Here is a 19,523-nt window from a genome sequence, read left to right as displayed (position 1 = left end):
GCTACAAGTCGAATTAGACCCCTAGCCTTGGAATCTCCATATGCCGTGGGTGTGGCCCTAAAAAGACAAAAAGACTAAAAAAAAAAAAAGTAAAATAAAATCAGAATCTAGGAAATTATCCGATGTCCCAAAGATGTGTTTTGTGACAAACCCCATTTCACTTGATTTGGTTAAACTGATTTCTTTTCATTCATTCAATAATTCATTCATTCATTCTCTCCAGACACTTCTAAAGTGCTGGGTACTGTGCTGGAGCTAAAGTCACAGAGGGGAGGAAGATTCAGGTGAGGCTTGCAGGGACAGTGTCCTGGACAACTGCCATGCACCCAGGAGGCAGGAAGAGCACTGTGCACTGGACTGGAGTGCAGCCCTCAGTGGGCTCCACACTTATCACGCTCCTGTTCATCAAAAATCTGCATAGTTCACAACAGGAAATATAGGGCACAAAATAATGGTCATTGTCAATAACTGAGAATCAAAAGGTAGGAAAAGGGAATAAAATGGGCTCTGTAGGCATCATGTATTTTCAGAAAATGGAGTTCATTCACTCAGGAGGCTTGATGGATAACTGAAGTGGATCAACTAGAAAGAACATACAGAGAACAGAAGCCTCGTGGAACCCCTCTATGAAGTAGACAAGGCCCTGTGTTGGCACATCACATGTTATCAGCAGCTATAATTCTCAGAACAACCCCCTGCAGCAGGTACTCTGCACCTTCCCATTTTTTGGATAAAGAAACAAGGTCAGAGGAATTACATGGCTGGCCCACAGACACAGGACTAGAGCTGGGATTCAAACACAGGTCTGTCCAACTCTAGTGTTTCTGTTAATTACAGCACAGAAAGGATTCCTTGTTTCCACCAGCTTCTTTTTAATCCAGACTAGGCATTCGTGTACCGGCTAACCTAGCCTTTGAGTGCAGGGACATATATTTAGCACCTACAAAGTGCAAAATTAGCTGTTATGTGTTTGTTGGTATTCTGGGAACAGACTGTTGACAATTACCACCCAGGCTTTATCTCACGTACTGTGTTGAAATCTCTGCCCATATTTACCTTGCCCACATAATGGCTCTGGAAATGGAATGGACTGGAAGTCAGGTGACTGGAGATTTAATCCTGGGTTTGTAGGGGATTATCAGCGTAACCTTGGAGAAGTCACTTTTCTCTGGTTTCAATTTCCCTGTTTGAAAATGAAAAAGAATGCAACCATTCTACTTTTAAGACTAGGAGAGAAGTACAGGTGCATTAAGAAGCATGCCTATGGATGTTCATGGCAGTGCTGCATGTAATTGTGAAAAAATGAAGACTGCTACTGTCATGCGGTCCATGATGGCCCTCAATGATCCCCCCTCCTGGTATTGCCCTGGGTATAGTCCTCTCCCATTGAACCAGGGTTGTTATGCATGACCAACAGCCACTACATGGCAGAATGATAGCATGCTATTCTTGAGCTCAGGCTATAAAAGGATGGCAACTTCCATCCTGGGTTCACTCCCTCTTTCTCATCACTAGGGAAGCTGCCTTGTTGTGAGCAGCTTTGTGAAAGCTCCATGCAAAGAAGGACTGAATCTTCTTCCCAACACCCATGTATGCGAGACACTTTACACTGCAATTTTTATCCCCAGCCAAGTCTCCAGTTGACTATAGTCCTGGCCCACAGCTCAACTGCAACCTCACAAGAGACCCTAATTCAGAACTACCAGCATAAGCTGTTCTCAGACCCCTGGCCTCAGAAACTGTGTGAGATGATATATGTGTGTTGTTTTAAGCTGCTAAATTGGGGAGCAATTTGCTACATGGCAATAAAAACTAATACACTCACTATAGAATGTTATATAGCAGTTAAAAAATAGATTAGATTTCTGTGTGCTGATATGGAAAGATTTCTAAGGTATATTTATAAGAAAATAATAACTACAGAAAAATATACAGAGCTGTATCCCTTTTACATAAAACACTATCACCCCTCACTATATTTTTGTGCATTTACAAAATAGTAGTCATCAAAATATACCAACTACTAACCTTGGTTTACCTCTTAGTAAGGGGGCCAGAGGAGGATGCAAAAGAGGACTTTCATTTTTTTATTCAATATATCTCAATTTTATTTTAGATTTTTACCGTGATAATGTGTTCATGTATTACTTAAATACAATTATTTATTTATTTATTTATTTATTTATTTATTTATTTATTTATTGTCTTTTTGCCTTTTCTAGAGCCGCTCCTGCAGCATATGGAGGTTCCCAGTCTAGGGGTCGAATTGGAGCTGTAGCTACCGGCCTACGCCAGAGCCACAGCAATGCGGGATCCGAGCCACGTCTGTGACCCACATCACAGCTCACGGCAATGCCGGATCCTTAACCCACTGAGCAAGGCCAGGGGTCGAACCCACAACCTCATGGTTCCTAGTCGGATTTGTTAACCGCTGCGCAACAACGGCAACTCCTATACAATTTTTAAAAATTCTTCTTTAAACAGAGGGATTGGACTGCATGATCAATGAGGTCTCTTTCAACTCTAGTATTTTAGAGTTCTATTAAAATAGTCACTGAACACAAATTAAAAGAAGGGGTAACATTTATTACCTCTTTGTTGTCAAGCATTATGAAGTTTGATAAATTAATTTTTGGCAAAAATGTCAGGAAAACTGGTACTCTTATATACCACTTCTGGACAACTAAAGTGAGAATCATTTGGGAAAGCTGGTTAGGATGTGAATAAGATAATGTAAACTAGAATGAAACATGCAGACTCCACACCCTTGGAAGTCTAGCATTTCTACTTCTATATATTCATTCTTTTACATAGAATCATTCTGGAAACCAGATGGTATTGTGATTATTGACATAAACACTATATTTCAAGGAGCATTCTGTCACACATGTAAGGATGTACATGGCAGAAAGGCATGTAAGAGCAAATACTAAGATATAAGCTAAATGTCCATAAATAAATGTTAGTGTATTTTCATACTATGAAATACTATGAAACCATTAAAATGAATGAGTTACACTTATATGTCACAATGTGGATAAATCTATGATATATCAAGTGAAAAGATATACTGCAGAATGTTACATAGATGATACCATTTAAAACCATAAACACAAAAACCATCTTGTCTCCTAAGTTTCAATGAAAAATCATAGAAAAATGTCTGTAATGGTATAAGCCAAAGTCATAAGGCTAAGTGTCTGTATCTCTGGAGAAGAAGAAGAGACTACAATTGAGGGATAACTAAAAGAGACTTAACCTTTGTCTGCAATGTTCTGATGTGATTAAATAGTTATAAAGCACTAGTAAGAACTATAAAGAAGTATTTAAATATTCATGTGTCATTAAAAATTAAATTAGAAATACTCACTTGCTCATACCAAGAACTCTGCCTGGATAAGAAGGAATTCTGAGCAATTTATTTAAGAGCAATAATCTCATCTCTGACTGGGTGCACATCAGAATCACCTGGAGCTTTAGGAAAAAATGTTAGCCCTGCCCACACCCAGCAACTCTGGTATAATTAGGGGATGGCTCTATACTTGCTGATTTTCAAAGGCTTCCTAGGTTATTCTAGTGGACAGTCAGGGCTGAGAACCCCTGGTTTAGAGCAGCAGGCTCTGGAAAACTGACAAAGACAATAGGACACGGAGGAGAGATAATGATGTGGTCTCATGGATTAGATACTGGAATAAGAAAAAGATATTAGTAAAATCCAAATAAATCCATAATTTAGTTAATAGTGTGTACCAACATTAACCTCTCAGTTTTGATAAATGTACCCTAGTTAGGTAAGACATGAACATGAGGGAAGATGGGTGAAGGGTGTAGGGAATCTCTCCGTAGTAACTCTACAACTCTTCTGTGAATCTAAAACTATTTCAAAATAAAAAAGTGTTACATATCTTGGATAACTGTTCTGGTAATATTTAAATTCTTGCTCAATTTAAAAAAATAATTCAGGGGCAGAGATCAAGATGGTAGAGTAGGATTATGGAGCTCACCTTTCCCCACAAACACATCAATTATATATCTCGACATAGAACAATTCTCACAGAAAACTGAAATATTGCAGAATAGCTCTTATACAACAAAAGCTGCAAGAAAGATCCCTACATAACCAGGTAGGATAAAAAAAAAAGGAATTGGGGTAGAACTTGCACCCTGGGAAGAAGCTATGAAACAGGAAATGTTGTATTGCCCTGAAAATCCCCTTTGTGGGATGGGAGGTCTACTGGGAGAGATAGGGTGCTGGAATGGTCTGAGAGGCACGTGCAGATTCTGAGTTGATAGCAATCAGGGGCAGAGAGACTGGCACTGAAGGCTACCATGTCACCATGCTTCCTAGACAAAAATGCATGCCTGCTAGTATGCAGTGGCTAGGTACAGAAACTCAGGCTTCAATCAATAGACCCTGGAAGAGGACTCAGTTTAGCTGCATGGAGACAGCCAAAGAGCCAGGACTATGGTCTGAAATATCATTGTTAATGCAAGCAAGATAGGTCATGGGTCTGCCATAGGAGCCCCATTATCAGTGCACACAGAGTGTGATGTGGGTCTGCCATAAGAACCCCACTGTCAGCATGCTTGTGGTGGGGCTTGGCTATGGCCATGGCAGACTTTGTGAGGGTTCACATGCTAGGGGCAGGGCTGACATTGGAGCTGGATCTGGGGGCAGGTCCAGGAACAGTGGACTTTGTGGGCACATCCAGAGGATGGTGGGATACTGAGTCCAGCACTGCAGGGCCATATGAGATCCTGAAAGAGGGATGGTATGGTATAACAAAACACACAAGACTTTTTTAGAAAGTGGGAGACCAGGAGGCACTCTGTTTTTCAGAACAAAGGCTTTAGCCCTCATGACTTTTATTAGGGAAGGTGATGTAGGTTAATGAGCAAAATTGGGTGCAGGCAATGACAAAGCCATCTCTTAGTAAATAACAAAAGAAACCACTAGCAACTAGTTACAGGTGCATACCTCTAGGGCATACTGCAGCTGCTCATGGTTAAAGCATAACTCCCTTGTCTTGTCTTTGAAGGAGACCCTGTACCTTAGAACTCTGCACCAGCATTCCTTAGCTTGTTGTGCTTCTGCACGTGCATCAAATTTGCCTTCTGCAGAGTTTGGCAGTTCAGTGGTTCCCAATGGTGGGAAACATTATAGAATTGCATGTCCCTTAGGACAGCCCCTGGGAAGAAACATACAATGGTTCCTTTTCCAGCCCCATTTGCCTCACACTGCAGCTTGGAGCCAGATCTAGGGGCTTCTACTCCAACAACTGGGGAGCAGACCCTGGCCATGACAGGGTTATGAAATCACAAAGCAAATAGGAGGCCCCACTCTAAATTCAGTGCATGCTTTGGTCACCACAATGCCAAAATACCTACTATCAAGGGGACAACAGCCCACACATGCTGAGAAAAGGCATAGCTGGCATGTATAACAAAAACAGCCCTCACTCTAAAAGTACTGAACCCACACAGTCTACACAGGAATGTTTCCACATAAAAATAGCCCTTCAAGACCAAAGTAGATAACTTCTTATCCTAAATTCATAGAATCAGCGAAAAAGCAGAGAAACTACTCCCCATTAAAAATAAGAAGAAAAATCCCTTGAAAGAACAAACAATGAAACAGAACTGACCACTCTACCAGACCCTGAGTTCAGAAAGGAGGTAACAAAAATGCTAAAGGAATTAAGAAAGATTATTGATGGAAATGCAGATCACTGTAACAAGGAACTAGAAACTATAAAGAGGAACCAATCAAAATTAGAAAACTCAATTTCTGAGATAAAACCAATCTGAAAGCAATGAACAGCAGATTAAATAATGCATAAGAATGAATAAGTGATCTGGAAGACAGGATAATGGAAATTATCCAATCAGAACAACAGACAGAAAGACAAATGAAAAAAAAATGAAAGCAACATACAAGATTATGGAGTATAAAGTGTTCCAACTAACACATGATAGAGGTTCAGAAGGAGAAAAAAGAGAAAAAGGGATGAAAATATATTTGAAAAAAATATGGCTAAAAGCTTCTCAAACCTAAAGAAGGAAACGATATCCAGGTATAGGAAGCACAGAGGGTCCCAAACAAAATCGACACAGACAAAACCACACCAAGCATATAATTAAAATGGCAAAAGTTAAAGAGAGGATTCTAAAGGCAGTGAGAGAAAAATCAATACAAGGGAACCCACATAAAGCTATCAGCTGATTTCTCTACAGAAACTGCCAATCAGAAGAGAGTGGTATGATATATTCAAAGTCTTGAAAGGGAAAAACTTACAACCTAGGATATTCTATCCAGCAAGATTATCATTTAGAATAGAAGTAGAAATTAAGAATTTCTCAAATAATAAAAGACTAAAAGAATGCAGCAATACTAAACTTAAAATAAAGGAAATATTGAAAAATCATCCCAAAATAGAAAAGAAACCAGAATCTATAGGAAAGGGGAAAAAAAATAGGAAAGTCAAATAAATAAAAGTATTGAATTGCAGCTAAATAAGCTAATAGGTAGATTGAAAACAATAAATTTTGTAAAAAAATTATAACTACAATGGAGAATAAAAGGATAAAATGAAGATGTAAAATAGAATATCAAAATCACAAAATATGGGGGAGGAAATAAAAAAATAGATCTTTTAGGATGTGTTTGAACTTACATTACTATCAGTCTAAAGCAAGCAAATGTAGTTATGGGTTATTATTCTTGAAAACCAGGGTAACTACAAATTAAAAAACACAATAGATTCACAAAAACCAAAAAGAAAGGAACTTGAGCATAATACAAAAGAAAATCATCAAACCACAAAAGTAAAAACAAAAACAAGAAGAAAGGAACTAAGAACTACAAAATCAACTGGAAAATAAGATTTACAATGGCAATAAATACATACTTACCAATAATTACTTTAAATGTCAACAGGCTAAATGCCCCAATCAGAAGACATAGAGTGACAGATTGGTTAAGAAGAACCTACAATAGCATGCCTACAAAAGACTTACTGTAGGTTAAAAGATATACATAAATTGAAAGTGAGGGGATGGAAAAATATACTTTATGCAATGGAAATGAAAATAATGTAGCTGTAGCAAGGCTGATATCAGACAAAAGAGACTTTAAAACAAAGTCCATAAAGGAAGACAAAGAAGCACACTATATAATGATAAAAGCATCAATACAAGAAGAGGATATTATACTTAGTAACATATATGGACCCAAAATAGGAGCACATAAATATATGAAACAAATACTAACAGGCATAAAGGGACAAATTGACAGACATACAATAATGGTAGAAGACTTTAACATCCCACTGACATCAATAGACAGATCTTCCAGATATAAAGTCTATAACAATTAGAGATTCCAGATGACACAATAGAACAGTTGGATATAATTGATATCTACAGGACACTCCATCCAAAAAACCCAGGATGCACATTCTTTTCAAGCATGTGAGGAACATTCTCTAGGACAGACCATATAATAGGTCACAAAACAAGCTTCAAGAAATTTAAGAGGACAGATATTATTTCAAACCTCTTTCATATCACAGTGGTATGAAACGTGAAATCAACCACAAAAAGAAAAATGGGGGGAAAAAAACACTGGGAGACTAAACAACAAGGAAATCAGAAAATACCTTGAGAAAAATGACAATGAAAAAGCTACCTTACAAAATCGATGGGATGGAGCAAAAGCAGTTCTAAGAAGGAAGTTTATAGCAATACAGGCCTTCCTCAAGAACATGAAAAATCTCAAATAAACAATTTAACCTACAACCTAAAAGAATTAGGAAAAGAACAAAAAAAATCCAAAGTCAGCAGAAGGAAGGAGGTAATAAAAAATAGAGAGGAAATGAATAAAACAGAGATTAAAAACAATAGAAAATAAAAATCAAGATTTGGCTTTTAAAAATCTAAACAGAATCAACAAACCTCTAGGCTCACTGAGAAGAAAAAATAAACAATATAAGAAATAGGAACTCCCGTTGTGGCTCAGTGGTTAATGAATCTGACTAGGAACCATGAGGTTGCAGGTTCAATCCCTGGCCTTATTCAGTGGGTTAAGGATCCGGGGTTACTGTGAGCTGTGGTATAGGTTGCAGATGTGGCTTGGATCTTGCATTGCTGTGGCTCTGGCATAGGCTGGTGGCTACAGCTCTGATTAGACTCCTGGCCTGGGAACCTCCATATGCCATGGGAGTGGCCCTAGAAAAGGCAAAAAGACAAAAAATAAAAAAAATAAAAATAAAAAAATAAAATAAAATAAGAAAAGAGGAGAAATTATAAATATTACTGCAGAAATACAATCACACTCACTAATGTTTGCATTGTAGGGATCCCAGAAGGAGATGGGAAAGAAAATGGGTCTTAGAAAATATTTGGAGACATAATAGCTGAAAACTACCCTATCCTGGAGAAGGAAACAGTCACCCAATTTCAGGAAGCAAAGAGAGTCCCATACAAGAATAACCCATAGAGAAATGCATTAGGACTTGAAATTAAATGACAAAAAATTAAAACTAAAGAGAAAATATTAAAAGCAGAAAGAGAATTCAACACTCTCACACCAGACTCAGAAGGCAGATGTAAAGTGATAACCATCTTCCTGGTGCTTCACCAGTTTTCTGCTGGAAAGTGGCGTCATGGAGATGTTGGTTTTTCTAAGGCAGTTTCCCAATGACTAACCACTAGTTTCATGAGAATTTGAGGCAGATGGGGTAGCGGTGGCAAGCAACAGCTTCCTGACCCTGAGATAAAAGTTCCAGGAAACAAATTTAGTGGATTCTCTACTTTCCTGATTGTGTCATCTTCCATTATAGGCCAGTTTGGGGGTGTGATTCTGAGATCTGTTCCTTAAGGACCAGTCAGGAGCTGATGTCTTCAGCCCTTCCAGCAATTTTATTGAGTCCTTCTTGGCAAAATAATATAAGCCGACATCTACAGCTAGATGGACCTTTTGAACCCTTCCAAGGGCTTGGTTGGCAGTGTAAATTAAACCACAGAATACAAAATCACATTTAAGGGGGTCTGCTGTACCCTGTAACCTATGAGGGATAGCTATGGAGGGCTCCAACCAAGATGTCAGAGCAGTAGGTTGTGGAACCCCCCCCCAATGAATATATCAAAAATACATTCACAAATGGAACTGTTCTCACAGCTATTGAGCACTAGCAGAAGACCTCAGACACCTGAAAGTACCAGAAAGATCTTTACAAAATTAGGTAGGATGAAAGGAAGAAAAAGAAGATGCAGGATGGGGCCTGTACCCCTGGGAAGGAGCTGAAGGGGAGGAGAGGTTCCCACATCCTGGAAAGCCCCTAACTGGTGGGGAGATCATCTGGGACAAAAAAGGAGCTTCAGAGGCTCAGAGGAGAGCACAACAACCAGTTTACAGCAGGTAGAACAGAAAGAGGTCTATGCCGACACTACACTCCAGCCTGAGATGCACATCTGCTGGTATAGGAGAGGCTGTGTGCTGAAACTCAGGGTTTAGAGGATAGACCCAGGGAAGAGGAATGGTGTTGGCTCTGTGGAGATAGCCTTAGGAGCTGGAATGTGGTATGGCTACAATTGGGAGTGTTGCCAAAAGAATCCTGGGCCTACCATAGAAGTGAAGCACTATTGTTAAGTGGTGCTGAGGGTGGGGCTGCCACAGCAGCTTCCTTCTGCATGAGCCAACCCCTGCCTCTGCAAGCTTCTGGAGAGCATGCCCAGAGGCCAAATGGGCTGGCTCCTACAACCCAGCTGCAACCTTGGCTGGCCCCTGTACCAACTGCTGCCTTAGCTGGCCCTGGGAGCAGAAACCAGAAGGTTCCCATACTCAGAGATGGGGCTGAAAACACAACTGATCCACAGGGGCCCCATAACTTAGGAAGCAGGACTGAAATCCCTTCCTGCATCCAAGCAAGGCATGGATTTACACCTCCACAACCAGCTTTGTAAATTTAGTGCCTGTGGGACATACAAATGGACAAAAAGTGTTCCAATGGCTGGGGAGGGTCTGACCTTAGCAGCTGTGGGCTATGTGGTTGTATGAACGTGGGGGCTGTGCTGGGCCAGGATCTAGGCTGCCTCCGTAGCTCCCACAGTGGGTATGTGTGTGACTATAGAAGTCCTGGGACCTGACTTCAGTGGATCTGCACTGGTGGCCTTCTGAAGACAACACTTGAGAGAGACCAGGATTAATTGCAGGCATTCCCACAGTTGAGGAGGGGTCAAAAGCAGTACCAACCATAGTGTGTTTTGTGAGCTTGCGCAATGGTGACAGGTTACTCAACAGAGCATATTCTTTGGTGAACAGCACTGGGAGAGGAATAATCAGTGGCTCTTCTCCCAGAAGGAGAACTCCAATCCCACCTACCTTGTACCACAGCTCAGAAATGCAGCTCAGAAGTGGGTCTGGGGACTTCTACTCCAAGAACTAGGGAGAAGATCCTGCCCCTGACAGGGCAGTAACAACAACAGAGCAAAGAGGAGACCCTGCTCAATATCCAGTGCAGACTCCATCACCACAACACCAGTCACACCTCCTATGAAGAGGATAATGGCCAGTATACATTGAGGAAAGAGGTGGCAGTCATTCATACTAAAAACACTTGCACCCAAAATATTAAACCCAAATGGGATACACAGGATGATTCTCACATAAAATAGCTCTCCAAGACCATAGCAGATAATTATTTCTCCTAAGCCCACAGAGTAAGATAAATATAAGTAAAATAAAGAAGCAGAGGGATCACTTTCAATTAAAAGATCAAAAGAATTCCTCTGAGAGAATGCCATATAATATCACTTATATCTGGAATCTAATACATAGCACAAATGAACCTTTCCACAGAAAATAAATTCACGGACTTGGAGAACAGACTTGTGGTTGCCAAGGGTGAGGGGGAGGGATTGGAATGGACTGAGAGTTTGGGGTTAATAGATGTAAACTATTGCATTTGGAATGGATAAGCAATGAGATCCTGCTATATAGCAGAGGGAAGTATTATATAGTCACTTGCGATGCAACATAATGGAGGATAACGTGAGAAAAAGAATGTATATCTGTGTATGTATATATATATATATATATACACACACACATATATATGTATGTATATGTATGCGTGTGAGAGAGAGAGGGAGAGAGTGGGTCACTTTACTGTACAGTAGAAAACTGACAGAACACTGTAAACCAACTATAATGGAAAAAATAAAAATCATATAAAAATTAAAAAAACAAGAACAAACAATGAAACATCTCTTCAGTCTAATAGACACCAAGTTCAAAAAGGAGATAATGAAAATGCTATTAATTTTGAAATTCTATTAATTAATTAAGAAATTAAGAATTAAATTAAGAAATTATAAAATTAAGAATTAAGAAATGCTGTTTACAAAAATGTAGATTACTGTAAAAAGACTAGAAACTGTAAAGAAGAGCCAAAAAATTTAGAAAATTTATTTTCAGAGACTAAAGCTGAACTAAAGGAATGAATAGCAGAAAGAACAGTGCAAAAGAATGAATAAGTGATCTGGAAGACAGAATGGTGGAAAATACCCAATTAGAAGAGCATACAGAAATCCAAATTTAAAAATGAAAACACTATAAGAGACTTAGGGATAATATAAAGCATGCCAATTTACACATAACAGGAGTCCAGGAGAAGAGAATGGAGATTTAAATGTATTTGAAGAAATTATGGCTGAAAACTTCCCAAATCTAAAGAGGAAACTGATGTCCCAGGCAGAGAAGGCACAGAGGGTCCCAAACAAGATAAATCCAAACATACCTACACAAGATATATTATAATAAAAATGGCAAAATTTAAAGATTAAGAGAGGATTCAAAAGGAGGCAAGAAAAAAAAAAAGGTTAATTACAAGGGAACCCCCATAATACTATCAGCTGGTTTCTCTAGATAAATGCTACAGGCCAGAAGGGAGTGGCAAGATATATTTAAAGTCTTGAAAGGGAAAATCTGCAACAGAGGATACTCTGTCCAGCAAGATTATCATTTAGAATAGGAGAGATGAGGAATTTTTCTCAGACAAGCAAAAACTAAAATAATAAAGCCATACTAAACCTGTCCTAAAGAATATATTGAAAGGTTACCTCTAAATAGAAATGAAATAAGGACCTATAAGAAAGAGAAAAATCTCAACTGGAAAGTAAATCACTTAAATAAGCCAGTACACAGGGTTTAAAAAAATTTTTTTTTAAATTGTGTTAAAGTGATGGTAACCACCATAAAGAGTAAAATGGTGAACATTCAGCTGTAAAAGAGGATATCAAAATCATAAAATGTTGGGGAAGGAAGTAGGAAATTTAGATCTTTTTCCTAGAATGTGTTTGAGCCTATATAACTACAAGTCTAAAGCAAGCAGATATAGGAAGGTGTTAATATACCTGAAAAACAGGGCAACCACAAGTCAAAAACATACAATAGATCACAAAAAAAAAAAAGATGAGAACATAAGCATAATGCAAAAGAAAATTATCAAAACACAAAAGGAAAAGAAAGGGACAAAGAAAACATATGAAATTAACAGGAAAACAGGTTTAAAATAGCAATAAATACATGTTTATCAATAATTATCTTAAATGTCAATGGATTGAATGCTCCAATCAAAAGACACAGAGTGGCAGATTTAATAACAAAACAAGAGCCTATACTATGCTTCCAAAGAGACCCACTTTAGAGCAAGGGACATGTAGATTGAAAGTGAGAGGATGGGAAAATGATATTTCATGTGAACAGAAATGACAAGAAAGTGGTGTTGGGCAGTATTCAGACAAAATAGACTTTAAAACAAAGTGTATAAAGAGAGATAAAGGACACCATATAATAATAAATGGATCAATACAAGGAGAGGATATTACACTCATCAACATGTATGCACCCAATATTGGAACACCCATACATATAAAAAATACAGACATAAAAGGAGAAATTGACAGAATATAATAATCATAGGAGACTTTAACACCCCCACTCACATCAATGGACAGATCTTTGTCGCAGAAAAGCAGTAAGGAGACAGAGATCCTAAATGATACACTAGAATAGACTTCATTGCAATCTTCAGGACATTACAGCCAAAAAAAGCAGAATATACATTATTTTCATAAGAACATGACATTCTCTAGGACAGATCACATACCAGGATATAAAACAAGCCTCAACAAATTTCAGGGTATGGAAATTACTTCAAGCATCTTTTTTGAGCACAATGGCATGAAACTAGGAATCAACCACAGAAAAAGAAACGAAGAAAAAACTTACATGGAGACCAAACAAAATGCTACACAAAAACCAAAGGGTCAATAAGGAAATAAAGAAAGAAATTTTAAAAAATACCTTGAGGCAAATGACAATGAAAACACAGCCAAACCTTATGGGATGCAGGAGTTCCCTGGTGGCTCAGCAGATTAAGGCTATGATATAGTCACTAATGTTGCTCTGGTTACTACTGTGGCATGGGCCCAATTCCTGGCCCAGGAAATTCTGCATGTTGTGGGTGCAGCAAAAACAAAACAAAACAAAACAAAACAACAACAAAACAATTCTATGGGATGTAGCAAAAGAGGTTCTTAGAGAGGAGTTCATAGTGATAGAGGTCTCCTTTAAAAAACAAGAAAAATCTCAAATAAACAACCTAATCCACCACCTAAAAGCATTTTTAAAAAGAGAACAAAACCAAAACTCAGCAGAATAAAGGAGATAATAAAGATCAGAAAGGAAATACATAAAATAGAGATTAAGGAAATAATAGGAAAAAAATCAATAAAACCAAGAGCCCATTCTTTGAAAGGGTAAACAAAATTGACAAATTTCTGGCTGGTTTCACAAAAAAGAAAAGAGAGAAGACTCAAAGAAAATAATAAGTGAAAGAGGAGAAATCACAACTGACACTGCAGAAATACAAAAAAACACATGAAAATACTATGAAAAATTACATGCCAACAAATTTGACAACTAGAAGAAATGGACAACTTTCTAGAAACATATAGCCCACTAAAATTTAATCAAGAAGAAATGTATAACTTGAACAGACTGACCACTAGAAGTGAAATAGAAAGTGTAAAACTTAAAACAAAACAAAACAAAAAACAACTCCTTACTAACAAAAGTCCAGGACCAGATAACTTCACTGGGGAATTCCACCAAACACACAAACAAGAACTATACTGATCATTCTTAAACCATTCCAAAAGATTGAAGAAGAAGGATCACTCTCAAAGACATTCTATGAAGCCACCATCACCCTGATACCAAAACCAGACAAAGACACTACCAAAAAATAAAATTACAGGGCAACATAATTTGATGAATATAGATGTAAAAATTCTCAACAAAATATTGGCAAACTGACTCCAACAACACATAAAAAAGGTCATACACCATGACCAAGTTGGATTCATCCCAGGGTCACAAGGATGGTTCAACATGTGCAAATCAATCAATGTGATACACCTCATTAATAAAAGACAAAAACCACATGATTATCTCAATAGATACATAAAGTGCATCTGATAAAATTCAATATCCATTCATAGTAAAAACCCTTATGAAAGTGGGTATAGAGAGAACATATCTTAACATACTAAAAGCCATTTATGACAAAACCTCAGCTAATATAATACTCAATGGTGAAAAGCTGAAAGCCTTCCTGCTAAGATCTGGAACAAGATGCACTTTCACCACTGCTCTTCGACATAGTATTGGAAGTCGTAGCCACAGCAACCAGAACAAAAAAAAAAAAAAGGAATAAAAGGTATTCAAATTGGTAGAGAAGAGGTATGCAGATGATATGATACTATATATATAGAAAATACTAAGGACTCTGCACAAAAACTGCTAGAACTGATAAACAAATTCAGCAAAGTAGCAGGACACAAGATTAACATACAGAATTCAGTTGCATTCCTTTATACACTAACCATGAAATATCAGAAAAAGAATGTAAAAAAAAATCACTTTTTAAAAATTGCATAAAAATATTTAGGAATAAACCTCACCAAGGTGAAAGACCTATACATTAAGAACTATAAAACATTATTAAAGGGAGTTAGGAGTTCCCATTGTGGTGCAGTGGTTAACGAATCCAACTAGTAACAATGAGGTTGCGGGTTTGATCCCTAGCCTTGCTCAGTGGGTTAAGGATCCAGCGTTGCTGTGTGCTGTGGTGTAGGTCGCAGACATGGCTCAGATCTGGCACTGCTGTGGCTCTGGTGTAGGCTGCTGGCTACAGCTCCAATTAGACCCCGAGCCTGGGAACCTTCACATGCCACGTGTGTGGCCCTAGAAAAAGCAAAAAGACATAAATGAATGAATGAATGAATGAATGGAGTTAAAGAGGATTCAAAGAAATGGAAATATATCCCATGCTCTTGAATTGGAAGAATTAATATCATTAAATGGCCATATTATCCAAAGCAATCTACAGATTTAGTACAATCCCTCTCAAATTACCCATGGTGTTTTTCACAGAATTAGAATAATCCTAAAATTTATATGGAACTAGAGAAGACCCAGATTTTTGTCAAAACAATCCTAAGAAAAAACAGCAAGCAGGAGGCATAATCCTCCCAGACTTCAGACAATACTACAAAGATACAGTAATCAAAATAGCATGGTATTGGCACATAAACATACACACAGACTATTGGAACAGAGTAGAGAGCAGAACAGAAATAAACTCACACATCTATGGACAATTACACCTTGACAAAAAAGGCAAGAATATACTATGAATAAAAGACAGTCTCTCTCTCTTACTTTTTCCTTTTTTTTGAGGGCTGCCCCCATGGCATATGGAACTTCCCAGGCTAGGGGTTGAATCAGAGCTATGGCTGTCAGCCTACACCACAGCAACCCCAGATCCACCGAGTCTGCAACCTACACCACAGCTCACAGCAATGCTGGATCCTTAACCTACTGAGCAAGGCCAGGGATCAAACCTGCATCTTCATGGATCCTAGTCAGGTTCATTAACCACTAAGCCACAAAGGGAACTCCTGAAAAGACAGTCTCTTCAGCAAGCAGTGTTGGGAAAGTTAGACAGCTACATATAAATCAGTAAGGTTAGAACACATCTTCATACCATACACAAAAATAAACTCAAAATGGCTCAAAGACTTCAATGTAAGACACCATAAAACTCTTATAAGAAAATACAGGCAAAACATTCTCTGACATAAATCATACCACTGTCTTCTTAGGTCAGTCTCCCAAGGCAATAGAAATAAAAGTAAAAACAAAAAAATAGGTCCTAATCATAAGCTTTCTCAGAGCAAAGGAAACCATAAACAAAATGAAAAGACAAGTACAGACTGGGAGAAAACATTTGCAAGTGATGTGACCAAAAAGGGCTTAATTTCCAAAATATACAAACAGCTCATACAATTCAATAACAAAAACCAAGAAACCTACTTGAAAAATGGGCACAAGACCTAAATAGACATTTAACTAAAGAAGACATACAGATGGCCAACAGACTCACAAAAAGATGCTCAACATTGCCAATGATTAGAGAAATGCAAGCCAAAACCACAATGAGGTACCACTTCATACCAGTCAGAATGGCCATCATTAAAAAGTCTACAAATAATAAATTCTGGAGAGGGTATGGAGAAAAGGGAACTCTCTACATTGTTGATGGGAATGTAAATTGGTGCAACCACTATGGAAAACAGTGTGGAAGTTCCTCAAAAAACTAAAAACTGAGCTGCCATATGTTCTAGCAATCCCACTTGTGGGCATATACCCAGACAAAACTATAATTTGAAAAGACACATGCACCCTATGTTCATAGCAGCCCTATTTACAATGGCCAGGACATGGAAACAACCTAAATGTCCATCCACAGATGAACGGATAAAAGGTAATATTTATAGACAACCAGATACTGCTGAGCCATAAAAAAAAGAATGAAATTTTGCCATTTGTAGCAATGTGGATTGTCTTGGAGGGTATTATGCTAAGTGCAGTAAGTCAGAGAGATAAAGACAAATATTGTCTGATATCGCTTGTATGTGGACTCTAAAAAATATAACAAATTGGTAAATATAACAAAAAGAGGAGTTCCCATTGAGGTGCAGTGGTTAACGAATCCAACTAGGAACCATGAGGTTGCGGGTTCTATCCCTAGCCTTGCTCAGTGGGTGAAGGATCGGGAGTGGCTGTGAGCTGTGGTGTAGGTTGCAGACGTAGCTTGGATCCTGCGTTGCTGTGGCTCTGGCGTAGGCCGGCAGCTACAGCTCCGATTAGACCCCTAGCCTTGGAATCTCCATATGTCGAGGGAGCAGCCCTAGAAAAGGCAAAAAGACAAAAAAAAAAAAAAAAAAGAAAGAAAGAAACATGCAGATATAGAGAAAAATCTAGTGGTTACTAAAAGGAGAGAGGAAACATAGGGGTAGGGAGTTAAGAGACACAGACTCTTATGAATAAAATAAGCTCCAACTATATACTACACAACATGGGGAATATAGCCAAAGTTTTATGATCACTCTAAAAGAAGTATAAGTTTTAAAAACTGTGAGTCACTATATTCTATACCTGTAAGTTATAAAAATATTGTCCATCAACTATGCTTCAATAAAAAAATTTTAAAAAGAAAAAAACTTTAGTTGTATAAAAAAGTCTTTCATATATTTGTGTTCTTGAGTGTTGTACTTTAAAATGTTGGGGGTAGATTTCCCCAGATCTGGTGCTCATAAGGTTTCTAGGTAAGAACAGAGTTTGATCTAGAACCTCAGAACCTCCCCTCCAGCTGGAGCCCCAGAATTCTTACTAGAGAGGAGCCTCAGAGGAATCATACCCTTTCCTTTGGGGTTGCAGGCTTTCAGCAATGAAAAGGTGTTAAACAATGTTCATATTCTCCAGAGAACATTTTCCTCAAGGTTCACAGGCTAAATTTCTCAGGAGTAAGAACTGTCCATGAAGCCCGCTGGCTGTTCCATAATGAGATGGCAATAGAGGGAGTTTCTGCTCTCCACTCTAGGATTGGCGGCATCCCTAGAGTGCTGGGATGCAGTTTCCTTAACCCAGCACAGTGGGCTAAGGATCTGGCATTGCCACAGGTGCAGCATAGGTGGCAACTGTGCCTTTAACCTGATCCCTGGCCTGGGAATTCAATATACTGCGGGGCGGCCAAAAACAAACAAACAAACAACCCAAAAAACAGAGATGGCAGGAGAAGAAAGGTCTTTTCCACAAGAGGGAAAAACCCCAGAGCCTTTGAACTGAGAGAATCTGAACACTCTTGGGTCTGATGAACTCTTTGCATAGAATGGGAGAACAAAGGCCAGAGAAATGGGAAGGCCAAGCCACGCCTGCTGGGAGTAAGGCTAAGGCAGCCTTCAGATCTAGTTCTCTTGACCTGCAAATATAGGGCCCTTCCTGTTACTTCACCCATGTTCCTGTACTTGACAAGCAGGTGTTTGTATGGGAGGATCTAGTGTCTGGGCTGAAGAGCACCCAGAACTTAAATTGTGGTTACTTATAACTCCCTCTGTTTCTGCCAAGTTAAATTTCTCCTTTTCAATTAGTTGTAAGAGATGGGCTCTGGGAGAGGGCGCCAATATGCCAGCTGCTAACACCTCACAGAATGCAATCATCTGATCAAATTAATAAACTCTGGACCTACCTTCACCAGAATGCTGGACCCTGTTCCTGCTGGCACTCTTGGCTGATAAGGCTGTTCCTCCATTTTTTCTGGAGGGCCAGGGCCTCACTCAGTTGACTTGGGTGTTTAGCTGAGATGAATGGGCCATGTTGCCACAACATTTCTCCAGAATTTATGCCATCCCTCTCCCCAAGCCTGACGGCCCACTCAGAGGCCTGAGATTGGCCTGCCCAACTCAGAACATCTTATTCAGGGTTTGTTTGAGTGAAAATGGCCTTGGAGAAAAGCAATTGCTTCTAAGAGCATTCTCAGTAAAGTGCCTCTGATTGATCTTGCTTGAGGAGGGACAGTAATGATCCTGGCCTGTGGGTTTGAGGGGGATGTTCTGGGGAGATGGGAGCAGCAGTTCTCAGCCTGGCTGCGCAGCGCAATCACCACCCCATCCCCCATCCCCTGCCACACTGGGATCTAACTGATTTGAGGGCCCAGACATGGGTATTTTTAGAAGTGACACAATTGGCTTTAATAAACAGCTAGGATTGGGGACTCCTGGGCTGGAGAGAAAGGGAGAAAGAACATGAAGGCCAGTGGATGAGATGGGTCATGTTTGCTAAGCCAAGAAACCTTCTAGAGACGGGAGTGACTGGCCCATTGGTTTGCACATTCTTGGCAAATTAAAGTCAAGTTTCAGTTGAGCAAAAATCTGTGGGTCACCTAGTCTGTGCTGGGTGTGGAAGGAGACTGGGATGGAAAGAGTCATCTCTCCCAGCCACTCAACCAGCTGTCACCTGGAGCAGGAGAGGAGGAGGCCAAGTCCCACCCACAGCTCCTGTGGAGGAGATGGGGGAGGCGGTGCCCAGCTCCTACCATGGTCTCTTTCCACCACGT

At 39.1% G+C, this 19,523-nt stretch overlaps 1 long non-coding RNA gene across 1 annotated transcript in view; it reads right to left on the bottom strand.

The window, feature by feature from the left end:
* LOC110256395 (uncharacterized) overlaps positions 1 to 19,523 on the bottom strand; it is a 171,548-nt gene that overhangs the window by 103,207 nt on the left and 48,818 nt on the right. The window contains exon 3 of the long non-coding RNA XR_014824572.1: positions 1,057 to 1,183. This is a non-coding gene — a long non-coding RNA (uncharacterized LOC110256395). The remainder of the gene's footprint in view (positions 1 to 1,056; positions 1,184 to 19,523) is intronic.

Source organism: Sus scrofa, chromosome 13, assembly GCF_054392235.1.
Source record: "Sus scrofa isolate SSC_HxYL_T2T_F1_AM1 chromosome 13, Sscrofa_HxYL_maternal_Yorkshire_Landrace_v2.0, whole genome shotgun sequence".
Lineage (NCBI taxonomy): Eukaryota > Metazoa > Chordata > Mammalia > Artiodactyla > Suidae > Sus > Sus scrofa.
This window is presented reverse-complemented; position numbering and strand designations above follow the sequence as displayed.